The following is a 23,998-nucleotide window of genomic DNA, read 5'->3' as shown; positions in this document are numbered from 1 at the left end:
CCCCTTGTCAGTGATGTTCCTCGGAGAGGCTTAAAAAGTGTTGTTTGGAGAAAATGCAAACAATAGCCAATTGGTAAACTAAAAGAACCCATTGAACCCGACAGCAGAACATTAGGCGTGTTTTGTTTTTGACTCTTGTGAGTGTAATTATGTGGAAGCAATTACTATCATTATCGTTAGCAAGCAGGCAGCCAGCAACGGTCTCAGTAAAGTGAGAACATAATGCTACTCCAACATTAACTTTTTATTTCCACAACAAGCTTTATGTGTAATATCTATAATGACCTTCTTTGTCAAGATCGTGCGGTTTTTTTTCCTCCTCTATCAACGGGTTCCTTGTAATCAGGACTACACGTGTTGGTAGCGTTAGTTGGGGGAGGGAGAAAAGAAAAGGGAACATTTCCTTTTGGAGACGGGGGACGTGGAGGGGAAAGTAAGTTCCAGACCAATACTGGAATGCCTTAATTAAACTTTACATAGGCTGCTGGAATGCACCTTTTCATCAAAGGGATGCCGACAAGTTAGAGGTGTTTGACTTCAAATGGTCAAATTTGATTATCTAAAAACTTGACATCCGGGATTTCTTTTTCTAGAAAACCCATAATTTTAGAAGATTTATCCCTTTCAATTACTTTTATTAAAATACAGAGTTGAGTTGCTCGTGCAGTGTAAATAATAGATGCAAACTTTTTGGCCACGGATCCCCCACCCTACCCCTTTTCGTCCCTAGCTTTACTGGGGTCTGAGGATTTTGTAAAGTGGGTGGTATAATCCTTTTAGCCTTTGCCTGAGAGATTCACTGCTGGCGAATCCTCAAACTAAAAATATTTCGTTTTATTTCTATCAATAATAAAACTTCGTGATTGGCCAAAAGTATTAATAACCCACTGTCATTTGTCCCTCCACGTTTTAAATTAAGCAGATTTTAAAAAATAAAATAAAAACTGTCTGGTCTGTACTCAATCTGTCAGATACGTAATCGTTTTACGGGCAAGATCAAAAAGTTCAAGGAATAAATGAATATTTAATGAATGATGAAGATTGGTATTGGTATCAATATTAGTACTAGTAGTGGCAAATGGTGCAAGAAAGCAAGCTTATAAAACATCAATCAAAAACTTCCCACATCACTTATCCATCCCCTCCTATAGTTTGTCGAATTCTTCCTTGAATTTGTTCAAACAATAACAGAGAAGGAAGTTTGCTCCAAAAATCAACCACCCGCTGGCTAAGGTCAAATTTCCCCACATCTATCCTGTAATCCTTCGTCCTCAACTTAAATTTATGCCTCCTCTGTGTGTAGTCTCAGCAAGAGGAAGAATACCATTCACATTCAGCTTACTCAGCCCATTCGAGGCATTAAACACCTCAATCAGATCACCCCGCAGGTGCCTAGTCTCCAGACACTGCAATTTACAGAACTGAAGCCTTTCTTGATATGACATCCTTTCGTTACCTTCACCAATCTCGTTTCCTTCTCTGCACCCATTCCAGAAGAATCTTCCAAAAAGGAGGCCTCCCGACCTGCAGTGTCCCAGTGCGGCCTAATCATTGTCTTGTATAATAGGATAATCACCTCCTTATCCTTGCAAGCAAATATCCTGTATATCATTGACAAAACCACATGAGTTGTCCTGGCAGATTGTCTGCATTGCTCAGAAACTTCAAAACTAACTGAAAAATTACCCTCAGGTCTTTTTCCATTCTACACTGCCCTGAGTGTGGTACCACTCAGTTGGTAAGCAAATCTGAAATTACTGCTGTGCCTTGCATATGTTAATACTAAACTTCGACTGCCATTTCTCAGCCCCTCTGCCTAATTTTTCTAGATCCTGTTGCAGTAGCTTACCCTGATTACTCTTATTAACCGCTACCAACCTTTGTATCATTTGCAAACTTAAAACATTAATCGTGATATACCCTCATCAATATCATTATTAAACAGAAAACAACAATGGGCTCAGCAATGAACCTTGAGGGATACAAAGAGCAGTGTCCATTGATTACCATTCTCTATCTTCTCACTCTCAAGTTCAACCATCTATTTATCCATAGCAGCAACCTGCCCTTAATGCCATACTGCTCCAGTTCGTACAGCAGTCTTCCATGTGCAACAGTATCAAAAGCTTTCCTGAAATCCAAGTATATGATATCAAAATATTTTTAAAATCTAATTCCTTTGTTACTGCATCGTAGTATCCAATCGGATTAGTCAGAAAAGATGGCCCCCTTAACGAATCCTCCTGTGATGAAAGTATAATTGCGTTCCTATCTAAATGATCCTGCGTTACATCTTTAATCAGCGACTCCATTATTTTCCCTGAACTTAAGCTAATAGATCTGTAATTACTCGTGTCACCTTTTAATCCTACTTTGTGAGTTGGGGACACATACGCTCATCTCCAGCCCATAGCATACATCGATTCTAACGTTTCTGAAACTTCTAAATATCTTTTGCTCGGTGACCGCTAAAGGGGGGTCTCAAGCTAAGGGAAAAAATCAGAGGAAGCTAAATCCGATGAGAATAGGGACCACAGTGTTGGAATACTTCACCAAGTGGGTATCAGGATGAATATAATCACCGTCCTCCACACACCAGGTGGTTTCCAATATATACGCTGATATCAAAGTACTGGAACGCTTACAAAAGAGCTTAAAAGGAGCATAAGCTGTGCACAAAGTTTGTAAATGTATATCAGGATCTGTATATCAGCATAACGTGACATTCATCTGCAAATCATCCTATATATCAGGACCTCTGATATCTAATATTTTGTAGGGCAATGGATAGAATCGATCCTTAGGGGGACTGCAACTAGTGCAACGCATCCACTTTGAAAAGGGACCACAATTCCAATAGACTCTCAGTTCCTGCAAGTAAGACTCTGGCCTCAGTTGAAAACTTTAAACCACCAGAAAGGGTAAGAGGGAAAAAAAAAGGTTGGCAGTTTACAGGTTTTAGGCGCATGTGTATAATGTTATATCACATGCGCCTACTTTTATGTGTCTGTGTGTGATTTGTCCTCCCCTGTTCTCCCCGAAAATTATCACCATTTGTCTAATGCACCATCCTTAGAATAAGGATATTGTTGCATTAAAAACGGCAAGTTGATTATTATATTTAATAATCAACAAAACAATCAGATTGTTTGGGACATCTTTAAAAGTCAATTGTTTCAATAATAACAACAATAAGGGAACGATTAGCCCAGTAGTGACGACGCCGGCCCACCAATGTGATGAATCTGAGTTCGAATCCTTCCCCTAAAAATCGCGAAAGTCGCTTCATCGGTCCTACCCCCCACAAGGTAGAAAATGATGCTGAGGCAGATAGTGGCGCCATCTGGTGTTGCATCTAATAACTAACACCCACCAATGGATGCAAAAAAAAAAAAAAAAAGAGAGAGAGAGAGATGGCAAACTGATCCACCTACATAGTTGGATGAAGAAGACAAGTAGAAATATTGAACATACTGCATCGAGTGTGGCTCAGGATAAAGTTACTTGCGTTCAGGCCTTAGGCAGAGGAGTCAAAAAGTCAGAGACAGTCTCCAAATTAGACAGTAGAGAAAGTGGTGCTGTCCCTTGTATGGCTACCACAAGGAAAAGGCAAGACCATCCAGCCCAACCTTACTGACAAAAAACACTAGCCACCACCCAGGAAGGAAGAAAATGCCATCTAATGAAGTGGAGCAGCGAAATGAATTATACTGTACGTTCATAATGCGAGAATATACAAAGTAACTAAGCTAGAGATCGATATGACAATGTATGCAATGAAACAACACACCAAGTGGTTAGAACGATTCCCGACTGTTCAGATCACCGAACAGCAGACATGAAGAACCTGATAGCTCCTGCAATCTTCGAAAAAATCAAGTAAGATTGAGTGACCAAGGGAGGATACATTATTCAATGAACCTAGCATACGGAATCATCGAACCAGAACTAGAGGAGGAACAGCAAGTACAAGAACTATAACCCAGAGCAGCCGAAGGGTAAACAGACAAGGTCGCGATATCCATAATAGAAGAAGAATGGATGAATGCCCTACCTGAATTCGAGATCGGCCTACAAAGACTCTCACAAAGCAGACACTCAATGGAATTCTGTGTGCAAGTCAGAGACCACCTGAAACGATGAATAATATATGATTACCTCAACAACAACACTAGATGCCATCAGCACAGCTATTTACTGTGCCACTAACAGCACAGGGAGCCACCAGTCTGGGAAAGAAGGATACAGCCATAGAAGAGCGAAGAGCTAAGATAGACCAACTGACCCAGTACCAACGGGTTAACAAAAGTAAAAATCTCATTAGAAAATTGAAGACAATCTTTAAGAAAGACAACATCCACAAAAAATTCAAATTATTACATTAGGGCCGTCCATAATCTCTTATACCCATATATATGTAATGACTGTAAATTGCGTGTGCTCTCTGGTTGATTTGCCTGTTTTGTGGACTAAAAAACTCCCAGTTTCTGGGGGGATCCCCTGCTATCTACGCCTGAGACCGACTAATTAAGCCACGGAGTGAAAAAAGCCCACTAAAGTTCCTCGCGTCATCGATGGGATTCGAACCCGGGCCTTTTCCACCCGGTGTACGGAGGACGGTGACGATACCGCTGTGCTACACGCGCAGACACCCCAGGAAACACATGAAATAAATCGCGAAGAACCCCAGAGTAAAGGTGACACATGTCAGCAATGCTACCTGGACCCAGAAACAATCCAGCACATCACCGCGAGCTGCAGGGTGATCACCCAGATGGAGTACACTCACAGATACGACCTACAGGTCGCCAGGATAATACATCAGAAGCTAGCACAAAAATACCAGTTGATCAAAGAAAGCGTACCGTATTACAAATATGAACCACAGGCAATACTAGAGACCCCTACTTACAAACTACACAGGGACCGCCCCATAATAACAGACAAGACGATCCCCCGCTCAACAGACCTGATATAAATCTCATCCACAAGAAAGAAATCGCTACCAACCTAATCGACGTAGCGGCGCCAAACACCAGAAATCTTCAGAAAACCTACGAGCAAATGATTAGGAAGTATACAAACCTAAGACGGGAAGTCAACTAAATGTGGCAAGGGACGAACATCTCAATCGCAGTGTCAACTACCGGCATGATTCCAAAGAGCCGCAAGAACCTGGCAGCAATAGTCCTCTCAGAGAACAGTTGCATGGAACTCCTGAAAGTCGCAATCCTAAACACCGGTAGAACAGTCAGAGAGTATCTCGATCAATAATAGCAACTGGATAACCAACCATAACCCCATGCACACGGTACCAGTACCCTTTATGGGTTGGAAAAAATCCATTGGGAGAAAGAGTTATAATAATTGTACCTGCATAGGTTTTGAAAGTTTGTCTTCAACCGAAAATAATATTTGCTGAATAAGCAAATAGTTTAATTAAATTAATCTCTTTTAAACCAGAAAAGAGCAATTCTGAAACTCCAGCACATTAAATATGTAAATAACTACCCTTTTCTTATCTGAATCTAATATATTCTAACTTCTCACAAAGAACAGCTCCAAAATTGTAATTGGATTAAAAGAATGTGGTTGCCTTTTCTGAAGAAGTCTCAGCAACTGCGCATGCGATGAATATAACGGAACCATATTTCAGTTAAGACGAAGAAGATTTTATTTACAAAAGGAATTTCTTACCTTAAAATGGAAACATTTAATACCAGAAAACGATCCAGTTTAAAATAATCAGAAAATGAAATAAACTTTACATCTGAATAGGGCAAGCTTCCTTTTGACATCTCTTGTTTTCTCAAACCTATTATTAGAAACAGCGGTATGGCTTGCCTATAATGGAGGTCATGGGAGATAGACGTTTCTTTCTTCCAAACAACCTGGAAAAGTTTGCGTGCCTCCATGTCGTGACATCCCTTTGAAGTCTATCTTAAAGAAAATCTTGTTGCACTTGACTAGGAACGCCTTTCGATGGCCGTTGTAACAGATAAGGGAGACCTCAGAGGTACGAACAAGAATAAATGCCGAGAGCGATGATCTTAAACAAGTGTTTTAACTGGAACCTAAATTTCTTATCGTCCTTAGCATAAGCAGCGACTGCATGCACAAGGCGAGAAGTCAGCTGCTACGTATTCCTCCTCCCAGAGTCCATTTAGCGCTCAGATAGCATGCCCACCGAAAGGAATCCAACTACTTGACAAAGTGATTCTGTTTCTGCTTAAGTCTCTAAACACGAAACCCACTTTAAGGTGTCTGTTCTTTGGACGATTTACAGCCCGTCAAATTACCTGTTCAGCCGTAACACAATCACTCAGGATCCTGTTTAGATTACATTCCTTTTTGGCGTGGTTGTTGTTATAAAAAGCAGGAAATAATTATCTATTAAATGCCTTGTTTATGGGACAAAGAAGACGTGAAGTACTGTATTAACCGGGTCTTTGCTTCTTGAATTCACGAGGGACGATAGACTTTAACTACCGACTCAGTTAATAATTTTCATTAATTTTACAGCAAACAGAAGTAGATTAGTTCTTAAATTCGTTGTGATTTTATTTATTTATTTATTTTTAATTTCGATAAAAATTTATTACATTTCGCAATTTGTAAACTTCCCCGTAATGAGTTAAAATAAATTCGACTGTTTTCGTTTTCCGAATAAACTTTTAACTGTAGTCGTTTTCAGTAGTTATGGCAGTTGCCATAGCAACCGAACTAGAAACGTAAAAAGTGAAAAATTCCTTGGAAATTATGACGTCATATCAAATATCTTAAGCTATTTTAATTATAGCTTTCATATTTGGTAATTTAGGGCATAACATCGCATGGAATTTGTAATAACCACCATGCTTTAATCTTTAATGATCATTGATTTGTTTTTTATATTAAATAAGATCAAAATACGATCAAAACAAGTAGTGCAGAAGAAAGACTTTTTTTTTTTTTCTCCCCTATACCAACATTCCAGCAATTTTTATTCGCAAGATCATAGAGTGGAAGGAAAAATAAATAATAACAATAAATAAATATAATTTTAAATAAATTTATGATATTAAACATTAATCATAAATCACAAAACATTTTTATGTTAAAATTAATATTATAAAAATATGACTGTGTCAAACGGGCTTTAAACAGGGAGCGCTGTTGTTCGTTGGTTCATGAATTTGTTGCCACTTGTCTATTACGTGTACATCAATCCGAAATAATTCACACTGGGTCATATTGCTGTTTAATCAGCTTGGTTTGCATATTTATTAAGAAATTTTCAAAATTTTAAAAATTTCAGTCAAATTTATAATGTTTCACTGGAACCGTAATGTTACTTTAATTATTTAAATATTTTCGAGAATGATTAAAAAAAAAAAAAAAGATAAAATTATCTTCAGATGTTTTAAACTTTTCGCTATTATTTATGAAATAATTATAAATGCAATTTCCTGTTATTAAAAGAAAGAATAGCAAACAAAACAACCGAAAAATCAGTTCTTTCTTTAAGAAATATGAGATCAAATACTTGAATCCTTGCAGGAATAAACAAACTGCGCCCTTTATCTCCCCTGAGTTCGAATTCCGTGCATCCTTCAAGGAATTTTTATGGATCTTTTTACAAAGTAGCTGAGTTAGTCGGTCTTAGGCGAGGGTATAACGTTTTTTTTCCCTGGGTTTTTTGTCTAGCAAACAACAAATCGACCACAGAACACATGTATATAACAATTTACAGACATACCAGGGGTGCTCACTTAATTCGCTAACTGGTGCAAAATCTTATCTTAATTGTCATCATTTGAACCTTCTGTGGATTTCTCCTTCTCGAAATACCCTTCCTTGAACTTTGCGCACTTTCCCCACCCAAGCATTAAATGCTTCTTGCAAGCCAAGCCAAACCAAGCCATTTTTTCGATCGGACTCAAAACGCTTGCCTTTCAGAGCTTTCTTCAGACATGGAAATAGGAAGAAATCGCACGGGGCTAAGTCCCATGAATAAGGGAAATGTGGCACAACCTCAGCGTCTATGGCTGCCATCACTGCCTGCACAATATTAGCCGTATGAGGTCTGGCATTGTCTTGATGGAGAAGCCACTTCACACTGGAATATGGCTGTTCCACCAAGACACTCATCATCATACACTTCATTCATCTCTTTAACTCTTTTCGATGCATTGAAGCCATGTTTGACTCTGACACAATAATGAATCACGTATCGCTGTTCAATATGTATGTCCGACATGATACTTGCTTCAAAACGATGGTCAATGACACGCGGATAAAAAAACTCTCTTCATGCAAAACTCGCTGGACAAGTACTGACATGCGCACACAGAGTCTGCTCAGTAGCGATCAGGGAAAGCGCCTCTAGCGACAGTTATGGAAAGTTCGCTCTATATACATAAAATCTAGACGAATTAAATGATCACTCCTCATATTTTACGTACTTTGTGAGGGGATCATAATGGTTTATTCTACTCATATTATCAAAGCAAGACAAAATGAGAAATTGAAATTTGAAGTTACTGAAATCATTTAATGATTTCAGCAACTTCAAACAGCAATCCAGTTTCTTGCAAAGCAGTTCAGTGGAAACTTCATAAAGCTGAAATTTATGACAGAGTCGCCATTGCTAATCCACTCGTTACTGATGGCAATGCTAAAAAGAGAATGAAAAGGTGTAAGGAACACAAAAAATTGGACACCTGAATAAAAACATGTCAGTGATATTTTCAAACGAATTACCATTCATACTTTTTCGAACATCAGTGAGAGTTTGGAGAGTACCAAAGGACGCGCTTCATCCTGATTGTCTTGTGCCAACTATTAAACATGGAGAAGGATCAACAATGGTTGGGCAGCAGTATCTTGGTATTCTTCAGGTACTATCATCACCTTAAACGGTCAATTACTTCTGCTGAATCTTGATATTAGAAGTGACCAGGTTCATCCCATGGTGCAAACATTGTTTCCCACAAACGATGCCATGTTTCAAGATTATAATACACACAGCCAGATGTTCAATTTTGGTTTGAGGAACATAAAACTGAAGCTAAGCATTTCTCATGGTCTGAACAATCGCCAGACTTAAATTCTATTGAGTCACTGTGAGCATATTTGGAGAGGAGAGGAGAGGAGAGTGAGAACCAGATTTCCTCCACTTTCATCACTCAAGGAGCTTGAAACGTTCCTCCATGAAGAATGGTCCATTATTCCACTTAGGACAGTTCAAGATTTGAAACTATTCCGCATAGAATATAAGCTGATTGAAAAGCAAAGAGTGGCCCAAGACGATATTAGTGCGTACCTGTAACTCTTATCACAAGTGTTTCCATTATTTTGTCCACCTCTTGTATATAGGATGACCAAGGTGTCCAAATTTCTTTATAGGGTTCTTTTATAGTCGAAGGAATACAAATACCATCTTATAATCGATGGAATACAAACTTTTAGTGGGCAACACTAAATATTCATTTCAAATGTAAAAGAAATTTTTATGAAACAACACAAAAGAACGAGATGCCCATTTAGATTTGCTTAGGGGCTTTCAAATTGTAGGTCGTGACCCTTATGTGATTCTGGAGGACATGAATGCGGTGATTCCGAAAATCACCATAAAAAGTCTCCATCACGTCTACATCAAAAGATGTACCAAAGTATCAGCATACCTGTAATTGTCCTCAAAAATGTTTGTTACTAAGGGATTGTCTCCTGTATTCCTGCTTACTCTCCCTCACAAGGAACCAGCAGTAATTCCCCATCATTACAGGATCCCAGCGACCTTGGTACCTCTTTCCCATCGTGGAAATATCTTGATGAAACTGCTCTCCTTGTTCATCACTCACATCTCCCAGATTTTCGGGGAAATATTCGAGATGGGAAGGAAGAAAACGATTTTTCAACGACATTAGGCAGCCCATGTTTTTCTTCTTTCCTATTACCCAAAACGCCATGTACTACCGCCTTAAATGATCACCAAGCTGCCAATTCAACCTCCTTTAACTGGGATTCAAAAACATCGTCTTTCAGGAGTTTCCTAATTCGGGGTTCTAAAAATTCCTTCCTTAATTTTGGCATATGTTAAATTAGGAATCACACATCTCAAGTATGCAAATCCGTTACCTTCTTCATCTAGTCCCTTCCCGAAATTTTTCAACAATCCAAGTTGGATGTGTAGGGATGGAAGAACAACGTCGTTTGATTGCACTAAAGGAATATATTTTACATTGCATTGTCCTGGTATGAACTCCTCCCGCTTGTCCCAATGTTGGGCACAACATAATGTTCTTCGGTTGCACGGATACATAATGTATTCGGTTGCATAATGTTCTTCGGTTAACAGGGAGCTAAGTGATTTTTCAATAACTGAGAGCAAAGTGGAGGAGAAATTGTTGAACATAAGGAAGGCACCTATTGGGGATCCATCCAGTTCTATTAAAGGAGGCAGCAAAGGAAGTAAGCAAACCCTTGGTCATAATTATGAGAGCTTCCTTGGACTCGGGGGAAGTCCCCATGGACTGCAGGTGTGCAAATGTATCACCAATTCACAAAGGGGGTTCAAAAGGTGACACAAGTAACTAAGACCTGCTAGTTTAACTTGTGTTCCAGGAAAATTAATGGAATCACTGGTTAAAGAAGCATTGCAGGATCATCTAGACAAGACTGCAATAATAGTTAAGACACAGCATGAGTTTGTTAAAGGGACGTCTTGTCTGACCAATTTGATTGGATACTACAATGTGCTCACAAAGAACTGAATGCCAAAAATAATTTTGATATCATATACTTGGATTTCAGGAGAGCTTTTGACACTGTTGCGCATGGAAGACTGCTGTACAAAGTGGAGAGGTATGGCATTAAGGGTAAGTTGCTACAATGAATAAAGGGATGGTTGAGTGGGAGACGACAGAGAGTGGTAATCAATGGACACTGCTCTTAGTGGACAAATGTTATTAGTAGAGTTTCCCAGGGTTCGGTGCTCGGCCCATTGTTGTTTTGTGTATTTATCAATTATATTGATGATGGTATATCAGGCTTAGTGTCGAAGTTTGCAGATGATACAAAGGTTGGCAGGGTTGGTAACGACAATAAAGACAGTATGCTACTCCAACTGGATCTAGACAAGTTGGGCAAATGGGCTGAGAAGTGGCAACTGAAGTTTAACATTGACAAATGCAAAGTACTGCATATGGGTGGCAATAACCGAAGAGAAACGTACCAACTGTGTGGTAAGGGAAGTGGAAAGTGAAAAAGACCTGGGGCAATTGTGCAGTCAAATATGAAGTTCGCTGAGCAGTGCAAACGGGTGCCAGGGCAGGTCACGGAGTCTTGTCAATGATATATAGGAATTTTGCTAGCAAGGACAGGGAGGTGATTATCCCGTTATACAAGGCAATGGTCAGGTCACACCTAGAGTACTGTGTACAGGTCTGGAGGCTTCATTTTAGGAAGGATGTAGAGTTGCTAGAAGGAGTACAAAGAAGGACAACAAGATTGGTGAGGGGAACAAAGGGGCGCTCTTACCAAGAAAGGCTTAAATTCTGCAAATTACAGTGCCTGGAGAGTAGGCACCTACGAGGTGATCTGATTGAGGTGTATAAGGCCTTGAATGGGTTGAGCTAGCTGAATGCTGATGGGATTCTTCCTCTTGCTCAGATTAACAACCTGAGGGGCACAGTTTCAAATTGAGGAAAGACAGTTGTAGAATAGATGTGCGCAAATTTGCCTTTAGCCAGCGGGTGGTTGATTGGAGGAACAGACTTCCATCTTTTGTTGTGGAAGTTTAATTTATTTAGGCTATCGCCTAAATAAATTTAATGCCGAGCTGGACAGGCATTTGGAACGAATGGAGGGCTGAAATGGGTGGGTTTTTTTTAAGCTGATGCTGCATAAGCTTGCTTTCTTTCATCCTATGCCTCTACTAATGCTAATCGTATTTAATTTAGCAGTGATGGGCTTGAACTGCGGTCTACTCAAAGAGCGTATGTATGCTATGCCCTCGCGCTCCTAACCACTCGGCTACAGATTACCTGAACTTAAAGGCTGATAGTCGACATCTTCTGAAATGGTGGCTTCCGAGGATACCTCAACTCGAACTTGATCCCTATTATCTATCCCACTACTGTTAACCCAAGTTCTTGGGGATACTGGTACTGGAAAATCGTCATTGTGTGAAACGGGCCGAAGGTATATTTGGATGTATTATAGCGTGTTCGCATTTTCTTGGACATACCAGATACACAGTACACTGCTCTACCATTAATGTATTGCCTTTAGACAAAAAAAAAAAAAAAAAAAAAAAAAAAAAAAAAAAGAGCCTTTATTGCATCATTTAAAATTTTGTGCTGAAACCTTTTGCTTTTATGAAGGCCTTCATTCTTCGCGGCATACTCTCAAACAGCTTTTATAAATGTCAGCTGGTATGTTCCTCCACTCGACCTTTAACTCAGCGACCAGTTCGGCCTTGTTCTTTGGGCAAACTGGACGTGCACGTACCCAATCGACGATCCAATACATCCCAAAGATGCTCGATAGGGTTCAGATCAGGCTTCTGGGTTTGCCAATCTAACTTTTCCACACTCATGTCTTCAAACCACCCTGTTACGACCCGAGCAGTATGGCATGGCGCGTTGTCTTGCTGATACAGGTACTGGCCTTCCCCGAAGCATTGCCATAATGTTGGAAGTGCACAATTGTCCAGGCTGTCCTGGTAGTGCACAGCATTCATGGTTTTGTCGATAACGACTAATGGGCCCAAGCCAAACCATGAAAGGTGCCCCATATCATGACACTGCCTCCACCAAACTTCATTGTTGGGAGGATACAATCAGGAAGGAACTGTTCCCCTGGCATTCGCCACACTCAGAAACGGCCATCAGACTGGTAGAGTGCGAACCTTGCGTTTGTCCATAGGACCGTTTTCTACTGCTCTACAGTCCAGGATTCTCACTCCTTACACCTTGTTAATCGGCGTCTAGCATTTGTTGAGGTGATCAATTTTGTTGAACTGTTGAGGTAATTGTGTTGAACGTGTCATCTTGTATGCTCACTTTGCAATTGTCTGTTTGAAGCCCAGTGTGCATATTTATAGCAGATTCTGAGACCTGTTGCATGCATAGGACCTGTTTCCCTATCCATGGAGGGGTGTCCAGATATTAATGGTAGGGCAGTGTATTTGTCATACAGAAGTAGCAATCATTAATGTGGTTAGAGGTCCTTGCCAAACCATAGGGACTGCAAAAGGTAACGCTTTGAGTTTGCCTAGTAACCACTTCCGAAGGTTTGTCGAACAGGTATTACAACACTTGTGAGGCGCCCAAGGTTTGTCTTGATCACCAATTTTACATCCGAAATAAAAAGAATGCGAAAGTTTTGTAATGTCACAGATGTTTTATCTTTGAGTCGTTGGAGTAAACTGTCCACAAACAATAAAAATTGTCTGGATGATTGATACACTTCCTATGTGTCTGCTTATTCGTTGTAGCACTAATGAATTTCTGAAAAAGTAAATTCAGTTTTGAACACTACAATATAAAAACAACAGAAATTCAATTTTTATCACTACACAGTACAAAGACGTGGCAACTTCTAGTTCTACTGAAAGCAAAAATATTTGCAAATATGGAAAAGCCGGAAATTATTTTACTGCTACCGCAAGGGTTGCGGGCCACAGCCTCATACTCTCTGAGAACATGTCACAATCAGTTAATACTTGGAAAACCTTGTCACAGCCTACAAAAATTCTCACCAAAAACGCTGTGTGCCTCTTCAAATTGTATATTGTTGAATCGGAGTTTGAACCTAAGAACTGCAGGTAGAAGTCTGATTATGTTTATCACAAGAAAACCGAGGCCAGAATCGATTGCTAAAATTAAGGCCAGAATCGATTGCTTCATTGTATCCTCCCAACAATGAAGTTTGGTGGAGGCAGTGTCATGGGCTCCTTTCATGGTCTGGCTTGGGCCCATTAGTCGTTATCGACAAAACCATGAATGCTGTGCAATACCAGGACAGCTTGGGCAATTATGCACTTCCAACATTATGGCAATACTTCGGGGAAGGCCTGTATCAGCAAGACAACGCGCCATGCCATACTGCTCGGGTGGTAACAGAGTGGTTTGAGGACATGGATGTGGAAAAGTTGGATTGGCCAGCCCAGAGTACTGATCTGAACCCTATCGAGCTCTTTTGGGATGTATTGGATCGTTGGGTACGTGCACGTCGAGATCGCCCAAAGAACAAGGCCGAAGTGGTGGCTGCGTTAAAGGTCGAGTGGAGGAACATATCACCTGACATTTATAAAAAGCTGGTTGAGAGTATACCGCGAAGATTGGAGACCGTCATAAAAGCAAAAGGTTTCAGCACAAAATATTAAATGACACAATAAAAGCTCTCTTTTTTTGTGAACACGAAGAACACGAAGCATACTTCATTGCTGAATACAGCGTAGTTCATTCCAGCATATCCTACATTATCAATAGGACTGAGATCAGAAGAATGCAGAGGCTAGGGAAGATGTTAGAAATCCACATAATGTTCTCCCAACCATTCTTGCATGATGCGCTGTTGCATTGTCATCCATAAAAAACCATGACCTTTGGGATAAAAGTGCAACACTCCATGATGCAGTAGAACTAACAGGCACTTCCCAGATGACATTTGACTTTCCACCTGTATCAACTGATCCAGTGCATACCACAAGAACATTTCCCATGCCATGATACCACTTGCAGATGCTTTGGTTACTTTAACAAGGAAAGCAGGGTCCATTGCTTCTGGATGTTCTCGCCACACTCTCTGCCTACCGTTAGCGAAAAACAAAGTGTATCGTGATTCATCGGACCACGACTTTCTTCCCTTGATCCACTGTCCAATCATGACGTTCTTGACCACCACTGCAAGAGGATTTTTTCTGTTTTTCTTTAAAACAAATGGCTTCTAAAAATATGAAAACACAAGAGGCAGGTGACCGCTAATACTCAATTTCAATTTCCTGTGCAGAATGCGAGTTGAAATAGGAGACTTCTCGGTTTGGTTAATTCAGATGTTATTTGTTGCACACTGGATGTCCTATTTTTCCATACAGTCCTCCTTAGCGTACGACGACCTAACTCATATAGTATTGTTTTTCTGACACAAATTTCGTGGATGAGAGTATCCACGCGAAAATCAAAGAATTTTCAACTCCAACGCACGGATACGTTTTTAAAGAATTTTGCTGTTTTATTGATCTAATTGTCATATTCAATCGTACTCGATAAGTAGCTGTGTAGTCCTAGTCATGCTCGTTATTTTGTTTTAATTTATTATTATTAATATTATAATTAGCCATGTGGTTCAAGGAAGCCTGAGGCTTTTGCTGAACCAGTCAAAAAAAAAAAAAAAAAAATTCCCGAGTTACCCTGAGAGAGAGAGAGAGAGAGAGAGAGAGAGAGAGAGAGAGAGAGAGAGAGAACAAGAGTCATACTCACCAGATGTGAGCCCCTGTGGGTTTAGCTACGGATTTTGTAGGTTATTACTACTTAACATACGTAGAACCTTTGTATCGTTCGAATCTTGTCACCATTTACCCCAGGGGCTCACATCTAATGAGTATGGGCTGGCCGCACCCAGGTTCCTGAGCTGGATATCATCATTCTTCTTTTTCTTGGTGATTCCCTTCTACTTCTCTCTCAGGGTAATTCAGAATTTTTTTTGCCTGGTAACATTTGACACCATAAGCCGCAGGCTTCCTTGCACAATAAGGCTAATAATAATAATAATAATAATAATAATAATAATAATAATAATAATAATTGTCATAGTTATAGAGTGAGTGGTAGGAGAATACAAATTTATTAATTGTGGTAAATAGGTAGTTCTAAAGTTCGAATCACTTAGGTTGGGGTTAGTTTAATTATATTGAATTTGAGCAAAAATCATATCTCAGCCCAGAGCAGGAAAGCAAAGGGCTCAAACTTGTGGGAGTGCAATAGCTATGGGAAAAATGGAGAGGGAGGGGTTGCAGTTGTCATCGAATCACAGCCGTATGAGATTAAGGCTGTGATTCGACGACACTTTGCTTGATGTTTGCAGACTAACAGGAATGGGACATGACACTGCCAAGGAGGGCTGTCTGTGTATACTCGATGTAAGGAGCTTGAGGATATTAGGTGTCAATTCAGTGTTGTCCTGGGCTTTTATGACAGCTTGAAGAACACAGTGCATGCGCTCGAAAGAATTAAATTGAATGCCCATCATGCTCTTAGCTGCCCACATCAACACCACAGCTTGCACGTGATCATCAAGCAAACTAAATGAGTATTTTGCATCTACATTCACACATGAGGAGTTATTAAGGTTTGAAAATGGCAAAAGGTTATCAAATTGTAGCAGGGTGCTTAATGATTTTGTAATAACTGAAAGCAAAGTGGAGGAGAAATTGTTGAAGTTAAACATAAGAAAGGCACCTGGAGTGAATGGGATCTATCCAGTTATATTAAAGGAGGCGGCAAAGCAACTAAGCAAACCCTTAGCAATAATTATGAGAGCATCCTTGGACTCGTTTGCACATCTCCATTCCCTGGGGACTGGAGATGTGCAAATGTATCCCCAATTCACAAAGGGGGATCGAAGGGTGACACGGGTAATTACAGACCAGTTAGTTTAACTTCTGTTCCGGGTAAAATAATGGAATCACTGGTTAAAGATGCATTGCAGGATCATCTAGACAAGACTGCAGCAATAATTCAGACACAGCACGGGTTTGTTAAGGGAAAGTCTTGTCTGACAAATCTAATTAGTTATTATAATGTGGTTACAAAGGAACTGGATGCAAAATATAATTTTGATATCATATATTTGGATTTCAAGAAAGCTTTTGACACTGTTGCGCGTGGAAGATTATTGTACAAATTGGAGCAGAATGGTATTAAGGGTAAGTTGCTACAATGGATAAAAGGATGGTTGAGTGGGAAAAGACAGAGGGTGGTAATTAATGGGTGTTGCTCTTCATGGACTAATGCTATTAGTGGAGTCCTACAGGGTTCGGTGTTGGGTCCACTGTTGTTTTGTATTTATCAATGATATTGATGAAGGTATATCAGGCTAAGTGTCGAAGTTTGCAGATGATACAAAGGTTGGCTGGGTTGTTAATGACAGTAATGGCAGTGTGCTACTGCAACAGGATCTAGAAAATTTGGGCAGATAGGCTAAGAAGTGGCAACTGAAGTTTAACCTTGACAAATGCAAAGTACTGCATAGTACTGGGTAGAAGTAACCCCAGAGAAACGAACCAACTGTGTGGTACTACGCTTAAGGTGGTAGAAAATGAAAAAGACCTGGGAGTAATTGTGCAGTCAGATATGAAGTGTTCTGAGCAATGCAGACAGGCTGCCAGGGCAGGTCATGGGGTTTTGTCAATGATATATAGGAATTTTGCTAGCAGGGAATGGTATAAGGCAATGGTCAGGCCATGCCTTGAGTACTGCGTACAGGTTTGGAGGCCTCAGTTTAGGAAGGATCAGGATTTGCTTGAGCGTGTACAGAGAAGGGCAACAAGATTGGTGAGGGGAATGAACGGATCCTCTTACCAAGAGAGGCTTAAGTTCTGCAAATTGCAGCGGCTGGAGACTAGGCACCTGCGAGGTGATCTGATTGAGGTGTATAAGGCCTTGAATGGGTTGAGCACGCTGAATTGCCGACCGGGCTAGCCGGGTGGGTAAAGAGCCTACCTGGAATCCCAAAGGTCGCGGGTTCGGTTCGAATCCTGCCTTGGGCTTGGATCACAGTACTGCAAAATCCTTGGGAGGGGCATTATGGCCACAGAAGCCAATGGCCAACAACTAAATAAAACAAACAAACAGCACGCTGAATTCTGATGGGATCCTTCCACTTGTTCAGATTACAAACCTAAGGGGGCATAAATTCAAATTAAGAAAAGACAGATGTAGAATAGATGTGCGGAAATTTGCCTTTAGCCAGCGGGTGGTTAATTTCTGGAACAAACTTTCATCTGTCGTTGTGGAAGTTGATAGGTTAAATAAATTTAAGGAAGAACTGTACAGGCATTTGGAGGGAATGGTGTGATTTATTTTTTTTTGGCTGATGCTGCATAAGCTCATACACTTGCTTTCTTGCATCACATGCTACTACTACTACTGCTACTACTACTACTACTACTACAATGGCAACCATCAAGGTAGAATGAACTGGTCCTACAGGGGCCAGTTGTCGGTGACTTTATTGTCAGGGAAACCGGAAACTGGTGTGCAAAATTTAAGGACCAGTCAGGTTTTCACCTGTAGCTTCTCATAGGAGTGGCCTGGATATGGGAAAAGCATATCTAAGGAACCTCGTGAGGTACAGAAATGATGAAGGAAACAACACCGACACAACAACGGAAACAAAACGGTACAGAGGAACTTTATTCAAAAATGGCAACATAGCACTGGCTGCCATGATATAGATGCATCACTACCAAAGATGGAACAAAGGGAAGGTGGTGCTCAGTAGGAGATATCGAGCCTGTGACCACCAAATACGGAGGATGCGGAAAGGTCAGGGAATGACCATCGCATATCCCAGGAGCAATATGGCCTTAGTTGCTAATGCTTCTAAAAGCCAAATAACAAACAAACAAAACAAAACAGTAGGAAATATGGCCACCCCTAATGTCGATGCAGGCTTTGCACTGCCTGTCCATGCTTAGTACAATGTTGTTGAAAAGTTCTTGCAGTAACATCGTCCATTCCTATCAACGCCATCTTCAGCTGGTGAACATTTTCTGGTGTGTGTGGATGTGCCGCTAGGCGTCTCCCCAGAGCGTCCCATATGTGTTCGATGGGATTTAGATCAATAGTACGGGCAGGCCAATCCATACGAACAATGTTCTCGATTTCCAAAAGCATATCAACAGCTGCAGTGCGATGGGGTGTGGCGATATCATCCATAAACACGAACTCGGGGCCAATGGCACCTCGGAACAGACGCACATGGGGAAGGATTACCTCAGTACAGTAGAGTGCACCGGTTACAGTACCGCCTTCCAGTATCTGGAGTTGTGTACGTCCATCCAAGATAACGTCTCCCCAGACGAGAACACCTCGACCGCCATATCGATCCCTTTCAGTGATTTTCGCAGGGCGATACGGTGTGCCAACCTCTCGCCAGATTAGCTGACGTCCAGAATCACTGCTGAGACTGAATTTACTCTCATCAGTAAAGAGTATCTTAAGTAAAGATTTTGTGGTTGTAATCTTTAGAAATAGTGTTGGCCCTTACGTTTTGCACGCCAGTGTACATTGTACAAAATGGATAAGTGGAATAGGATCAGGGTGTCTGCCAGAGTCAATAGTTGATGACGTTGTACAGCAGATGTCATATTTTAAGGGCACAAAAAGTGATGTTCTTGCACAAAAGGAGATCTGCAGACTTTATTAACAAGTATAGGGCAATGTAAAAAAAAAAGCAGAGAGTTAGGGTCAAATTTCAAAGTGTCTGCAATTCTGTAAAGACATGATAAGAGGGAGTATATAATGAGTCTTTTAATTCAGTTCGACCCTGAAGACAGTGTGCAAAGCTCATGGGGTAGAATTTTTCACAGCATGGTCTATGCTTGTTAATAGGAGAGACTGCTTCTACATGGGATACATTTAAATAGAAAGAGTGCAAGAATATTTGCTGTTATTATCAAGGCAGTTTTAGGTGGGTCAGAAAACTGCTAGTTTGGGGGAATCAAAGACCAATAGTTTAACAGCAGGCAGAAGCGAAAGTGGTTTTTGCACTGCTTCTATTGGAATGAGCAGCAGCCTTGAAAGAAACGTCTGAGACTTTCAAGAATTGCTGGGAGTCGTAGTGAAACAAGCAAATACATGGGCTGTTTTAGGGTAAATAAAAGTAAAAACAAGTGCATGTATACTTGCATGTACACCAATGCTTGAAGTATAGTAAAACAATTGATGAATTTGAAGTGCTGGTCAAAACATTAAATGCAGACATTGTTGGGATTTCAGGAACGTGATATCACTGAAATACGGGATGCAGAAGTTGAATATGGGGAGAAATTTTTAAAGAAAGGGGATTATGCTCTTAGTTAGGAAGCACATAAAATCTAAGGACGTGCATCCAGTTAACATGAGTGGCCAGTGCAATGTCGAGTCAGTTCGGTGTGACAAATTTGCATTGGGAAAGCAAAATTGAGGGTAGGATCGTGTTATAGGCCAAATGACCGATGAGTGCAACGATCAACTCTGCAGAGAATTAGAGTGGGTCAGTAATTCCGAAAGTCTTATAATTGGGGATTTTAACTTTCCAGATACTGATTGGAACTTCCGGGTTGGCCACTCACAGAGTAGAAATTTTTCTGGATTTAATAGATGAATGTTTTCTACAGCAGCATGCTAGAAAGGCAACAAGTGGGAGTAATACTCTTGATTTGATTATCAGCAGTGATTATTCATGTATTAAAAATCTGCAGATAAAAGAACCACTAGGTGGCAGTGATCAGTGTATTGATTTGGGATTTACATAAAGATGTAACTACCATCAAGGGTAAAGGGAGGACATTTTGCTTTCACAAAGGTGATTACAGTGGTGGTCTCAGACAGTTTTTAAATTCTATGAAGTGGGATCAACTGATGACGTTACTATCTGCAAATTCTAAATGGGAAGAGTTCACCGAATTAATCACAGAAGCTACTAGGCTTTTCATACCAAATAAGAAATACTGTTCAAGGTTTAGGTCTAAATGGATGTCAGAACTAATGAGACTCGTGGCATAGAGCAGGAGTGGCCAACTTAATTTGTGATGCGATCTACTTTTTTCCTTCAAAATGTGCTGCGATCTACCACCTTAAAAATTTCATTGCACAAGGTGCACAAATCGAGGGATGACTGTATATTTAAAATTCGTCGTGATCGACCGAAATTAAATCCGCGATCGACTCGTTGGCCACCCCTGGAATAGAGAAATGCATGGGATGCACATAAATTATCAGGCGACACAGAAGCCTATGTTAGATATAAGCTAGTATGTAATCAAGGCATTGAGGAGGTCACGCAAGCAGAGACATATTACAAGAAATCTTTGGAGGGTGCAAAGAAAAATAGCAGACTCCTTTACTTATGTAAACACTGGAAGGGGATGCATCAGATTGGTTCATTCAGTATCGATGGTTTGACTGTTGATGATACTACTCTGGTTGCTGACGAACTGAATGAGCATTCTGGATACACACACACGAGGGATTGTTTTGGGAAGCAGATGCCGGAAGTTTATCAAACTCTAACAGGAAGTTAAATGATTTTGTAATAACTGAGAGGAAAGTGAAAGAGAATTGTTGAAGTTAAACGGAGTGGATGGGACTATCCAATTATATTAAGGGAGGCAGCAAAGGAAGTAAGAAACTATTAGCCATAATTCTGAGGGCACCCATGGATTCAGGGGAAGTCCCCATGACAGGAGATGTGCAAATGTATCCCCAATTCACAAAGGGGTGACAAGTAATTACAGACCTGTTAGTTTAACTTCCGTTCCAGGGAAAATAATAGTCACTGGCAAAAGAAGTAATGCACGATTCTCTAGACCAGGCTGCAATTATATTTCAGACAGCATACGATTGTTAAGGGGAGCCTTGTTTGACTAATTTGATTGGATACTACGATATGGTCACAAAGGAACTGGATGCAAGAATAATTTTGACATCACATACTTGGATTTCAGAAACTGTTACACATAAAAGACTGCTGTGCTAATTGGAGAAGTGTGGCATTTAGTGCAAGTTGCTGCTATGGATAAAGCGACAGTTGAGGGGGGGGGGAGGAGGCAGGTAGAAGACTGCATTGGTATCAACAACTGCTGCTCTTTTTGGACAAATGTTATTAGTTGGGTCCCCAGGTTTCAGTTCTGTTTTCAACATTTATTAATGAATCGATGAAGGAATATCAGGCCTAATGTGTAAGTTTTCAGATGATAGGAAGGTTGGCAGAGTCAATATTGAGAAATGGTAATTGTTGACAGCATCATGAGGGAGTATGATTCAAATTGAGGATGTTCCGTATAGATGTGTAGAAATTTTTCTTCAGGCAACAAGTTGACTGTTGTCATAAACTTCCATCTGATATAGAAGTGGATACTTTGAATAAATTATTGGAGGGTATGGACAGGTAATGTGGGAAGTCTTGACCTTTTTGGCTGATGTTGCTGCATATGCTTGGTTTCTTGCATCATTTGCTACTATGAATACTAAATCTCTTCTATGTATGCAGTGGCAGCCACATAATTTGCATCACTATTTTCTCCAAAAATAAGCATTAGAATTGACATAATTGCCCCATACAGCCTCCAATTACTTATACACTGATGTGTAGCACAATGATTATAATCACCATCCTCTCTGCATCACATGGTAATGGACCTGCTCAAAATCTATCAATGATACAAGATATTTTTATGGGCTTTTTTTTCACTCCATGATAGTTATTTTGTCTCAGGAGTGGATCGTAAGGTTCTCACCCAGAAACAAATGAGTTGGATATAAGTAAATGATTCGTCAAATTCTGCATGAAGATTTAGGGAATAGGAAGGCTGCAAAATTTGCATCACATAGCTCTGCTAATCAAGGAACAGAAGCAATGACGAATGTCATCATGCAGACTTCATTCAGAATTATCGAGACAACCTTTATTTCTTCGATTGCACTGTCAGTGCTGGATGTTTCGATACTACTCAGTAGGACCAGATTTAAACTTGTGGCTCTAAGCTGTAATATGTATGGGGCCATTCCCCTCCACCAAATAATAATAAATTAAAAATTTAAAAATTGAAAATAAATTAAATGAGCTGTAGAATTAAATAGGCTTAAATTGGCATGTAATATGTATCATAAAAAGTCAAGTTACATTTGTGCATATAACACTGATATTCCTGTTCACAATTTATTCAATTTTACATATACTTATCACACCACATGTGTACGGGATCAGTACAGCCAATGCATCCCCTGGTGCATCTGAACACAAAAGGCCACACCAGGTTTTCATTCTACAGTTTACTGTTGTTCTTGGCAAAGCGAGCTGTTTGAAGTAGCAACCGATTAGCAATTAACGATAGTCAAATCCACAATAAAAAAATATAATTTTGTATGATGCTTACAGTTCACCTGCATCAATATTAAGAAAGAATTTTTTTAAGATGGAGCAAGGCCCTTTGTAATGTGAGGCCCTAAGCTGTAACTTGTTTAGCTTATATGTAAATCCAGCCCTGAAACCCAGAGCCTAAGTGTCAGAGCATGCAGTAGACTTCAAAATCAAGGCTCAAAACGTTTTGTTTGCAGAAGTCCAGGATCAAGACAATGCTAATCATGTTTTAAGACACATGGTGATTCACAAGGAATTTGTAGCTGAATGGGAGAGAGAGTCGATTTGCATTCTACACACAGGTATTTCAAAGACTATTGAAGCACATTTTCTGGATGAGGCAGCTGCTTCTTGCACAACACTGCCTCAGTATATTCTGTACTTGTTAAGACATTTCTCACAAAACACGACACTGTATTAGGGAATTTTTTTTTTTTTTTGGCTGGTGCAGCATAAGCCTCAGGCTTCCTTGCACCACATGGCTACTAATAATAATAATAATAATAACAACAACTCTGGAATGTTGAGAGGCTTCAGGAATGTCACATACAAAATCTTTTTTTCACAGAGTCTGCAATCTGCTGTGAAAACAAGCACTGAGCTTATTTTCACAAAAAGTTACAAAATTTTCTGCAACTCTATACATCTCTGCTACCACACTGCCTTCTACATTTGAATATTTACATGAAATGTAAATTATTAGTACAAATTATAAATTTAAATTCATTAGTATCCAATACATTTTCTGATGATACGTTGTATGTTTAATTAGAGCAGTAAGAGTGAAGTGTTTTTTATGTGATGTAATGTCATCATTGTGAACTGTAATTGAAGTACCAAACTTGTCAGCAGAAGTAACTAGACTCTCCACTATCACAGACCAATT

Source organism: Mastigoproctus giganteus, chromosome 3 (assembly GCF_048544385.1).
Source record: "Mastigoproctus giganteus isolate SK-2022 chromosome 3, ASM4854438v1, whole genome shotgun sequence".
Lineage (NCBI taxonomy): Eukaryota > Metazoa > Arthropoda > Arachnida > Uropygi > Thelyphonidae > Mastigoproctus > Mastigoproctus giganteus.
Note: the sequence above shows the minus strand (reverse complement) of the source record.